The sequence below is a fragment of the Coffea arabica genome, chromosome 2e (genome assembly GCF_036785885.1).
Source record: "Coffea arabica cultivar ET-39 chromosome 2e, Coffea Arabica ET-39 HiFi, whole genome shotgun sequence".
In the NCBI taxonomy this organism is placed as follows: Eukaryota; Viridiplantae; Streptophyta; class Magnoliopsida; order Gentianales; family Rubiaceae; genus Coffea; species Coffea arabica.
In genome coordinates this window covers 73,868,083-73,880,505 of record NC_092313.1, presented here as the reverse complement: position 1 = coordinate 73,880,505, position 12,423 = coordinate 73,868,083, and positions in this window count along the sequence as shown.

Below are 12,423 nucleotides of genomic sequence, written 5' to 3'. Positions count from 1 at the left end.
GCATGAAAATGCAAACCTCTGAGGTAGGCACCATACCATACCTGATGGATCTGATCAACTCATTGAGTGGAAAATAATTTTTTGAAAAATTTGGTCAATTGGAGTGACGAGAGATTTGTCAAAATGAGGACAACGTCCGAATAGAGTGATCATTTGTGATCGATACAAGAATTTGCAAAAACGCACGGGTTTGACCTTGACGAACTTCCTATCAAAAAGATTGGAATTCGTTGATAAAATTTCTCAGCGAATTACGGGTCAAAACCCTAATTGATCAAGTGGTTAGATGCAATGGACGGTTTTCTTCAAAATTGACTAGATTTTCCAATTTGGAATTTGACAATGAAACCCTAATAGGGCAAATGGGTTGAATGAAATTGACAATTTATTTAAAATCGACCAAATTACCCTAAAAAGGGAAACAGGTCAAATGAATTGAATGAAATTTATCCAAAATTAATCAGATCACCCTAAAAAGGGTAAATTGATCAAATAGATTGAACGAAACTTGATTTATTCAAAATCGGCTCGGTTGCCCTAAAAATGGGTAAATTGGTCAAATGAATGAAATTGAATTAGGGATTTATTCAAAAATCAGCCGAATGACCCTAAAAAGGGTAAATTGGTCAATTGAATTGACGATTTATTCAAAATCGACCGAATGACCCTAAAAAGGGTAATTTGGTCAATTAAATTGATAATTTATTCAAAAGCGACCGAATGACCCTAAAAAGGGTAAATTGGTCAAAGGACCCTAAAAAGGGTAAATTGGTCAATTGAATTGACGATTTATTCAAAATCGACCGAATGACCCTAAAAAGGGTAAATTGGTCAAATGAATTGATGATTTGTTGAATGAATTGGCAAAATGGATTGGTTGAATCATCCGACCATTGGTTATTTCAAAATTATTGAAGTGCACTAGCCTATGACCTTCTAAAAAATCAAATTTTGGCCTCAATTTATTTATCGTCTCAATAGGAGGAATCATTTGTGAATTTCTTCAAATTAATGTCCTTCACGCACGGGATTTTTACCAATTTTTGATAAAATGGCCAAAAAGTGATTTTTAAACGCTCATATTCCAAAGATCACTCTATGAAAATGATCGGATCCTACCTTACCTTGTGCACTACCCCTTTGGATGGTACAAAATGTAAACGTGCAAGTCTCACTGGATTAAGTATCCGAGACACAAGGTGGCTTATTCCTAGCACGGGATCGCCTAAATGGCATTCCCTTTCTAGGGTTTATGCATGATGCCAGTTTATTAAAGCAGTAAAACATGCAATTTGAAATGATATCATGACCTAAAAAGACCTTTTGTACGCCAAGGTAGGCTTAGAATGCCATGCAATTATTAATCTATGAATGCAATATACCAAAATCTTTAAACGTGCAATAACCTATCTACGAGGGTGGGTTCTAAAAGAAGGTCATGCCAGACCTCTTATTTGCTAGGGTTTGTGAATGCAATGGAGACACAAAACCAAGAAAAGTTAGTTCAGTCAGATAAATACACATAACACATTGTAGCGAAACAATACAGAGAGATAAAGCAATAAAAAGGAGAAAGGGGTTGGACCCCTCCCCTCGTGAATCGTGTCCCTAATTTAGGGTAAGGTCGACTCTACCCTAGGCAATTCTAATATGGATGCATGAGGTTGGGGTTCGTTAATGCATATAGACTCGATGAGCTCAGGTCCCCGAGCCTTCAGACTTAGAAACCAAGGGTCATCAATCCCAAGGTTCTTTGTCGGTGGCTCGAGCGATTCCCCAAACACCGCTACGCACACATCGTGTCACGGCTACATGTTTGAGTGAATCTATCAAAATCCTCAACCTTCGACCAAAAGCTAAAGGCTATCAACCAATAGCTTTAAGCGGAAGATTGAGTGACCCATTGGAACATGCTACACACACATCGTGTCGTGATCACAAGTCCAAGTGAGTCGCCTAAAATCCTAATAGGGTGGAGTGGCGTGACAAGCCACTAAAAGGAAAAATAAAGGAGGGATAAATATAAAGCGTATGCACGTATGCTAGTGCTCGTTTGGAGGGGAGGGATCAAGAACCCACGCAAGGCTCTAGGGTAAGTCCCCCACCCAAATGCAATGCAAAGCGCTACATGAAACAAGTAAAATATACATCCAATCAACCAATCATACATACGTGAATGAGGGAATAGTTTGATACGCGCGCGAGGCGAAAAAGTCCTAAAATAAAAAATGCAACCCTAATATCCAAATGCAATACATAAAAAGGGTAGAAAAGAGAAAAAAATGGCCAAATCAAATGCTTGGACCCACTTAGGAAGTCCCCAGTGGAGTCGCCAACTGTCGCGCCCCACTTTTGAAATCGGTGGGTGTGGATTGTGTGGTGTGTGGTGTGCAATGTGAAAAGTAAAAGGCCATGGGACTTATAATGCGACGATTTGGCCAAGTGAAGTTCAAAAGGGTTTTTTGTATCAAAAATGGAGTCGCCACTTGGTATAGAGTTAGGGTGTACCAAGTCACCCAAAAATGATTTTTGTTTTTGAATAAAAAAAGTAAATAAACCCTTTTTGAGAACTTTTGGGTCTACGTAACCAAAAGAGGGATCGGGGGTCACATTTGACGAAGGGGAAGGCAAGGATAAAAATCCAAGGCACCCCTTCGACCTAGCCAAGGCTAGTTGCGTGACTTAAACCAATTTTTCCTAATTTTTCTACCCAAGGTATGCATCGCGTGTTTGGATATGTCTATATGAATGCAAAAACCTAGACCTAGGGGGACATGGGGGAAATTTCTCTTCAAAGGTTGAGTGATGCCAATCACATTAATTGTGAAGCCCAACAATGATCCTTTTGGAGAGGTCACACCTAAACCTAAATGACGTGAAAAAATGAGTGGATGAATGCATGCCATGAAAAATGTGCGTTTGTGTGAAAAAGTAATAAAAACAATAGTGTGAGTGGAAGTGTACAAAGAAAATGTCCTTGAACGTATAAAATATACTCCAAGTGCTAGTGGGCAAAATGCATGTATGCAATTTAAAGAAAAGTGCGAAAGTGTCGGTGTGCAAATGAAGATGAAAGTACTCGTGTGCGAGTGAAGATAAAAGTGTTCGTGTGCAAGTGAAGATAAAAGTGTTCGTGTGCAAGTGAAGATAAAAAAGTGTTCGTGTGCAAGTGAAAGTGATAAAAAGGTGCATGTGTGCAAATGAGACAAAAGCGAAAGTGTGATGATAGAGTGGATTGAGAATGCATGAGCCTAGGGAATTCATGCATATTGGGTACGGGGAGACCTAAATCGTGACTCAATTTGCCCTTTTATAGAGAGGATACAAGCGTGCTAAGGCTTTAGGAAAAGCCACACTCGTCTATATCCCATATTTAAGGGGACTCTCACGCAAATGTACCCTAACTAGCATGAGATGCAAAAAAATCCTAAAATGAGGGAAAAGGGGCTCGAGGAGCATGCCAAATGATAAAACTAAGAAAAATGCATGACATGTAGTGAACATGCAAATATGCACTAACAAAAAGGGATGGCCTAATGAGCCACAACTAGCATTGGACTAGTGTGGTGACGTACATTCATCCATTCCATTCATTCATGGTTATGAAAGCAAGTAGACATGCCAAAACGCTCGTAAACACGTAGCACGTAGCACTTAGCATGCTCGACTAGATGCAAGAGCCTACTAAAGCAATTAAACATGTAGCAACAAAAACAAGCAACCAAGGGGAAGGGGAAATGGACCAGATGCTCTCCGAGCGCTACCTATTACAAGCCAAGAGGTGTACACATACCCCATAAAAGCATAAAAGGGAAAGGGTGAATGGACCAGATGCTCTCCGAGCACTATCTATTACAAGCCAAGAGGTGTACACATACCCCATAAAAACTTAAATAAAAGTAAAAGTAAGTAAACGCATGCAAGGAGGTAAGGAAAGCGAAGTAGACAGGCATATTCACATAACACGTAGGAGCACATAGGGTCAAATGAAGTGCAAGTGAGGGATAGAGTGTACCTCCCTTGAAATTGGGGCCCAATGAAATGAAATCACTTATTTATCCTCCAAAATAAAAGAAATGGTCAAGGTACCAATTTATTTGGAAAAATTAAAGAAAATAGGCAAACACAAGCTCACTTGGTCATAATGCCCCTAAAGTCGTGACTTAAGCGCAATTGAAACAAAGCATGGTAGTTAATTGAAACAAAACAAGCCATGAAGTTGTAGAGTTAAAACTTCCAAGGACCAGATTGAGGAAATTATTCAATTGGTTGGGTCCTAGTGAAATAAAAGGGAACTCGGGGGGTCAAAGTGCAAATTCAGAAATTTATTTCATGCATGCAACGTGAACTAAAAGCCTTCATTACTTCTGCAATTCTGGTTTCCTTTCCTACATGATGTGCCGTGCTTCATTTGTCAACGAAATGCATCACCAAAACAACTTTGAACCGAAATGAACCTCAAGATGCAACTCTAATCATTACCAAACTTAATGCCACACTTTTAATGCAGCAGAGCTGAGTTGATGACTGTCAAAGATCAAGAAAAACAGCAAAAAAGAATGCCGCCAGAATTTCTGCAAAGCTAGGAAGCTTGCTGCAATTTACGTTTCCAAATGCAGCTTTGCAACATTCCATTTCCAACCGAGAACAGCAGGCATCAACAAACATCAAGCTATCATAAAATCCAAGCCTCCCAACTCAAACACTAGCTCTTAACCCATGTAGTTAAACAAAAATGACTGGATAGAAATGCAGCAAAAGATAGGATGGCACTAGCAGCAATTTTCCAGCCACGGCTTTCTTACCATTTTTCATCATGCAGACCAGGTTTTTGATTCAAATGCACAGCTTTGATTTCAAAATCACAATCTTAAACTGAGTAACAAAACTACATGATGATTACAATCCAAATGACCAGAAAAGATCATACAAAAATTCTGAGAGAGAAAACAAAACTGGTTCGACAAAGATGGTTGCAAATTTCAGCAAAGCATTCGAACATGATTCAGACACTTCAGTCCCCAAACATGCATACCCAACACCAAATCATTCCATTCCTTTCCCCAACACTAGATTAGGACAACAACTGAAATGTAAAGACTCAACTAACAACTAAAGAGAAGGCAACACGACAGAGAAATGGAAAAGAAATTCAGCAACCTTTCTTGCTGCGTTTTAGCAAGAGCGACTTTAAAATAATCTTGGCAACCTCAGCAACATCATACCATGAATTTCCAACAAACTTTCAGATTCAAGATACATCAGAAATGATACATATTCATGTTAAAATCCGACCCAAGCAAACTAGAAACAATCGCAAACATTTCTGCATTTCCTAGTTGGATCATTGCCGCGGCTTTATCATTTCAGCTAGGATGCCTAACTTGAATGTTTTACTACTGAAAATTAACATCCAACTACACAAATAACAAGGTGATCAAGCTACTGCAATTTCATCATCCGAAAGCAAGAGAAAGGCTGCGGCAAATGAGCCGACAACCTTCATTGCAGCAGACTCCCTTTCGTGCGCAAAAACAGTCAAACCTCATTTAAATTTAGCCAGCAAAAAAAATCCTCAAGCTATCTTCAAACTTTGCAAACGTAAGAAATTGAAATTTCAGCATGAGCATCCGAATAGGAAACACATACAAACTGGAAACTTTAACAACCATCCGACATGACTTCAAACGCAGAATCGAACGAATCAGCCAAGGAAATGTTATTTTTCTTTTCAAAGTTAACATCTTTACCACTAAACTACAACTTGAGGATGAAATTAACAACAACAAACAGATTTGGAAACCTATCGAACTTGTCATGCAAAAATAATCAACAAAAGGCAGCAACTTTAAGCTATGAAGATAAAGAAAAGGGTTACCGCAAAGCTTTCACCGTAGATTCTGTTTCGGCAAAGGTTGGCAGCGGGTATGGAAAAAAAACTCCAGCAGCTCCTCTCCTTCTTTTTGGCTTGACCCGAAGCTCTCCTCACTTCCCTCTTTCAGTTTTTCTTTTAGCCTGTCGATGCTCTCCCAAAACCTCCTGTTTTTTCTTCTTTTCCAGATTTCCCCCTGTCACCCTTAGCTCTTGCTTCCACCGCCAGTTTCCCTAGCCTTAGTTTCTTTGCTGCCTTTTTCCCGTAGCTCTCAAAGCTGTTTTTCTTTCCCTCCGCCGCTAGGGAACTCTCCTACCCCTTTTGCTCAACTCAGCCGCTCACCTCTGCTGCAACTCTCTTGCTATTTCTCCTCTCGGGTTCTCTCATACCCTAGTTCTCAGATTGCAGACGTCAACCCAAAACCTCCCTATCTCTCCTGGTTTCTAGTTTTCTTACCAACCTTAACCGTCAAACTCCCAGATGAAGCCCCCCAAACCCTCGGCTTTTCTTCCCGTCACCCTTAGCTCGTAGTTACCTCTCTATCTCTGATCTTTCTTTGCTTTGTTTTCTCCCCATTTTCAGCCGCAAACCCTCACTCTCTCTTCGTAGCCCCCTGCCCAGTTTTCAGCCGTCAATCTTTTATCCCCCTCCCCTGCGGCTGTCTTGCCTTTTTCTATTTATATCAAATGATCCTCCCTTCAACCCTAAAACCTCCGTCCTTTCTTCCTGTATTTGCAGCCCAAGGGGCTCACCCGAATCTTCACTTTGCAAGTCGCGGCAACTTGCATGCCGCGAATCAATTTCTTTTTTTTTTTTTTTTTAAACTTAATAAATACAGAAATGATAAAATATAAATAATAATAACAAATTGACAAAAAACCAGGTAATAATAATAGTAATAATAATGAAAATAATTTAAAAACTAAACAACTAAAAACAACAAAAATGGCCATTTTTCCATCTTTTCACATTTTCTTTTTTCATTTTCATTCATTTTCTTTTCTCAAAATAACTTAATAAAAATAACTAAAGTGCCCAAAGATTGAATTTAAAGAAATAAACATATTTTTGTGAACAAATTTTCCTTTTTCCTTTTTCTCTTTTTTTTCATTTTTCCAATCCAACTAAAGCCTATTTTTTCCTTTTTCTTTAATTTTCTTTTCTCCTTTTTTGTGATTTTTCATTTTCATTTCTCTTTCAAGAAAGCTTTGAATAAAAACAAAATGACTAAAACATATTTTTGATGTCTTCCTTTTCTTTTTTTCTAAAAACTCTACGCTAACTTTAAACTTAAAAGCTAAAACCAAAAATTAAAACTAAAAGTAAACAACGAATGCAAGCAATCTAAAATGAAAATCATGAAATAGATGCCACATAAAATTATTCAAAAATTTGGTGTCTACAATGGTGTCCAGAGCATCGAAGTCCAAACAACCGGAATAAAACTTGAACAGGTTCTTCCACCGACGTGAAACAGCCCTCGTTTTTGCTGCTTCCTTCAGGGACAGACGGGATACGATGTCTATCAGAATGTCAACCGGTATTTGAGTTATGCAACCCATCCAATCCGTCTTTTATTAGGCCTCGCCTCTTTTTTGACCTTGCTACAGAGACCCTCCCTCCCTCCAAATTTGATGCTTTTAACTTATTCAGCTAGATCTAGATATAAGAAATAAAGTCCCTCAAGTGATGCTATCAGATGTCAAAGGGCAAAAGCGATGAATTATTCCCGAAGAAGATCAATAACAAGAATCATAAAAAATCCCTAGGAACGAAAGCTACAACAACACTAACATCATTCTTACTCTTCGCCGATGAAAGATCTGTATTAAATTTAACTCATATAATATATACTTAGTAAAGGAGGAGGTAAAGTCGGATACTTACCAGGATAGGGCGTGCACATGGTTGAAACAGAACAAATCGATATTTCCTGTCGTGTCCCAGGCTGACTCTGTTTGGATTCGAAGAGGAGGTAAAGTCCGATACTTACGTTGAAACAGAACAAATCGAGATTTCCTGTCGTGTCCCAGGCTGACTCTGATTTGGATTCGAAGAGGAGGTAAAGTCCGATACTTACCAGGATAGGGCGTGCACATGGTTGAAACAGAACAAATCGAGATTTCCTGTCGTGTCCCTGGCCGACTCTGATTTGGATTCGAGGGCTCTTCCCATCCTCAACGTTTTAAAAGGATTTTTGTTTTGGGATTATTGTTACATTACTCTTTTAACATTCAGTATCACTATCAATTTTCCCTTCAATATTATCTTTTAGTCGCTTTATTCCCAAAATTAGCAGTCAAACTTAATGTAGTTTGTTAATTAAAATAAAAAAAATATATTTAGCCCCTCTAACATATTATCGCTTTACCTCCATAAACTATAACATTATTATCAATTTACTCCCTAAAATTATTTTTTATATAATTTATCCCATTATTAAATCAATTTAGCAAGTTAAAAAACTTTAAAAGAAAGTACCCTCCTTTTTTATAATAAAAATAATAAAAAGTTAGAGTGACTCTTATCCGTTATGGTATCAAGAAAAAGTCAAAGTATGAATTTCTTTCTTCTTGACAATTTTATTAATATTGATAAAAAAAGAAAGATGGGGAGGGGAAGAGAGAGAGAGAGAGAGAACTCAATTTTTAAAAAAATACAAATAACAAAGAATTAAATACTTTTATTATGTTAAAATTATTTCCCTTTTCTGTTTACCAACAAATTCCAATTCTAATCCTGACAATATTAAAGTAATACAATAATGTTATACTCTTCTTTATCTTCTTTCTTTGAAAAATCTAATTTTTTATCTCCTTTTTTTCTATCTATTTTTCTTTTCCTAATATTAATAAGTGTGAAAAAAAGAAATTTGAGAAAACCTTTTATTTTTTATGTTTTTGAATCTCTTAAAGTGAAAAAAAAGGAAGAATAACCATGCCAATATTTTTATTTTTAATTATATATTAAAAAGGGAAATATATTTAAAAAATTTTGACCATACTAGTTAGATTAACGATGAGGTAAAATACCTAAAAAATAATGTTATAAATTAAAATGATTGTACCACTATAATTTAAAGGGATAAAGTGATAATAACAATGTATTTAATGCTATGGAATTAAAGGATATTTTTATCCAAAATTTCTTAACATGTTGAGTTGAATTACTTATGATGTAAAATGACAAAAAAAATAACGTTAGAGCGCAAATTGATAGTAATGATATAGTTTAAATAGATAAAATGATAATAAACCTTTATTTTGTGGCCGTGAGAATTGTTGCGGATGAATGACTTGGACGTCCCACCCAAAACTCTGGAAAAAAAAAAACTAGTAGTCATATGAGGGTCTTTCCCTTTTAGAGATAATTGTAGAAACCGCTCCCAGGATTTTTGATAGTTTCACTTGCTACCCTTAGACTTTGAAAAAAAAAAAAAAAACTTGCCTCCCCTATTTTTGCCTACCCTTAAACTTTTCGTAACATTGTAAGGGTTAATTTCAGAAACATCCCCCAAAGTTTATTCTAAAATCACCTAACTCCCGAAAAGTTTCAAAAATTTCACTTATCTTCCCTATTAATATGATGTGACTAGGTGTCCCATCAGAGGCATTGAAATGATGAAGTTATGCCCAATATTTTTCTATTTTTTTAATTCCCAATATTTTTCTACTTTATTAAGTAGGAAAAGGTTCGGGAAAGATTAAAAAAAAAAACCTACAAACTAAAATATCTAAAAACAAATAACAAGTATTTTAAAAACAAGTTTTTCATATACAATATTACAATAATACACACACAAAAACATCGAATCCATACAATATATCAAAAATAACTCCAAATATATAAAAAAAAAAAAAAACACCACCACCATCACCCATCACTCTCCATCACCACAGCCACCACCCCCACACCCACGACTCTCTCTCTCTCTCTCCTCCTTCCTCCCTTCTCCCTTCCCTTTCCCCGTCTCCCAATTCTCCCTCCCCTTCACTAACCGCAACCTTCCTAGTCGCATCATTCCTCCCTTCTCCCTTCCCTTTCCCTGTCTCCCAATTCTCCCTCCCCTTCACTAATCGCAACCTTCCTAGTCGCAATCAAATCTGATTGTGACCAGAAGGTCGAGCCTAAAGCCGCAACTCATGGCTTCCAGTTGCGACCTTTCCAGTAGCAACCAAGAAGATCGCAGTTAGAGTCATAGGTACCACCCAAGAGTGGGAGAGGGGTTTGGGGTTGGGAGAAAGTAGGGGAAGAGGGAGAAGGGAGAGAAAAGAGGAAGACGGAGGAGAAAATAGAAAGGAGGAGGAGGGAGGGGATGGTGGTGAGTGGTGTAAAATTTTTTTAAAAATATCTCAAAAATTTGTAAATTATAAAAATATCTCAAAATATATTTTAAAAATACTTCTATTAATAATCTAAAAAATATTTATAATAAAAGTTTTTCATTTACACAACTACAGTAAACTTTTTGAAAAATACTCCCAAAAATAATTAATCCAAACAGAGCCTTTACTTTTAATGTTTGTTTTTGTTACAACTGAACCTCAAAAATTTCATTCTAATTTACCTCTTTGCGAAAAAAAATTTTATGTCTCCTTGCTGTAAAATCTTTGCTCTTAACTTCCTCCTTGTTGCGACCAATTTTTTGAAGTTTTTGCCTTTTTATAATATTAAAGTAATTTTAGAAAGTAGCCTTGCACATAACAATATTATCTAGTCACAAAATAACTATATTTATTACTCTTTTTGTCTTATTGAAAAAGTCATGTTTTACTTTTTTTATATGGCCCAAAATTATGTCATGTTACTAAAAATTGATAAATAAATTTAGTATATTTCCAAGCATTGCCTTTTATTCCCACAGGGTGAAGAGGTTTTAATAATTATTGGGGGTCCCGAATAATACATGTCACCTTTGCCAAAATTGTAAAAATAGAAGAGCATCCTGTACACAGAGCAATGATGATTCTAGAGCGTCAAAACCATGTACACGTTATATGGTTATCTACAGATTACCGAAGCATCTAACGCCCCACATAAGAAAACCAAACAAAATCAAGTGAATGTTGAAAAAAAAAACACATTTTTCGAAGTGCATCGAAGATATTGGGAAGAAAGGAGTACTTATTGTAGTTGCGTCTTTTGTATAGTAAGTTTAATATTCCACCTTATTTGTCTTTCTTTCATATTTTAAATTTATAAATCAAATTATACAAAGAAAAAAGCGAAAAGATAATATAATGTCTTTCCTCCAATTAATTTTTTAATGTTACTTTTACACATAAGGGGTGACTTATATAAATTGTCTGATGTGGAACAAATTAAGCAATCCTTTTAGGACAAGGAATAGCGTGCCAAGAAACCCATAGATGGTTGACTTTTGGCAATATCTATAATTGTTCATTTCTTTTTCTAATATTATTTTGTTTCCTAATTCACCTAGAATTTAGGATTTTCATGTTATTTCGTTTTCGATTTGTTTTAGGACTCTTGTATTATAAATATAGGTAGAGTAGGGCCTTATTATTCAAACATTCATCAATTATTATCAATTTTTCTTGATATTTACCAATTTGTCTCAAGTTCCTTTTGGCTCTCGTGACTTTTCGGGTTAAGATCATAGCATCTTTTCCTTAGTTGTTATCGGGAATCGTTCGTATAACAATTTCTTAAACACGCTTCCCCATCAGTTGGTATCAAAACAGGTTTCTCTTGTTCCGAAATAAGTCCAATGGCTGGAAAAAATCCAGAGACGAATCATTTGCCACAAAGATCGAGGTCCATGCTATGAGAAAAACTGTGGATCAAGTCAATGAGCATTTAGGCAGCTTGGAACAAGGTCAGAACGACTTGTTGACTCGTTGTGACCGTTTGTAGGCATCTATTGATCTGATTATTCAAAATATGGACCGTATACATCTTGAAGGGCAAACCCGATAAGATGAACAAGATGGGAGAGTTGCTTTTAACTTGGCTTTTGTCAATGTTGGCTAACAACCCCTACAACAAGATCAAACTAATTCAAATCCTCGTAGAACTTGGGATCTTGAGGAGAAATATTTATCTGACGATGAAGTAGTTCTTGCTTTTGGTAGGGATAACCCTAATCAAAGGGGTCCTCAGAGTCGACAGCAAGAACAGGATGAATTCAAATTAAAGGTTGATGTTTCGTCTATTAATGAAATTTTGGGTATAAAAAACTTCCTGGACTGGCTTGTAGAGATTGATAGATTTTTTGATTAAATGAATATCCCGAAAGACCGCAAGGTTAAGTTGGTAGCTTACAAGTTAAGGGTGGAGCGTCAGCATGGTGGGAGCAACTACAACACCAAAGATGTAGGCAAGGAAAGTAGCTCGTGAGACCCTGACTAAAAATGAAATGTCTCTTGACTGTCCGTTTCTTACTACTAGATTATGAGCAATTTTTGTTCTTGCAATTTCAACACTGTCTTCATGGTAAACAAAATGTTCATGTTGAGTTCTTACATTTATTGGCTCGGACTAATGTAATGGAGATCGAGATCCAATTGGTTTCAAGATTTTTAGATCAA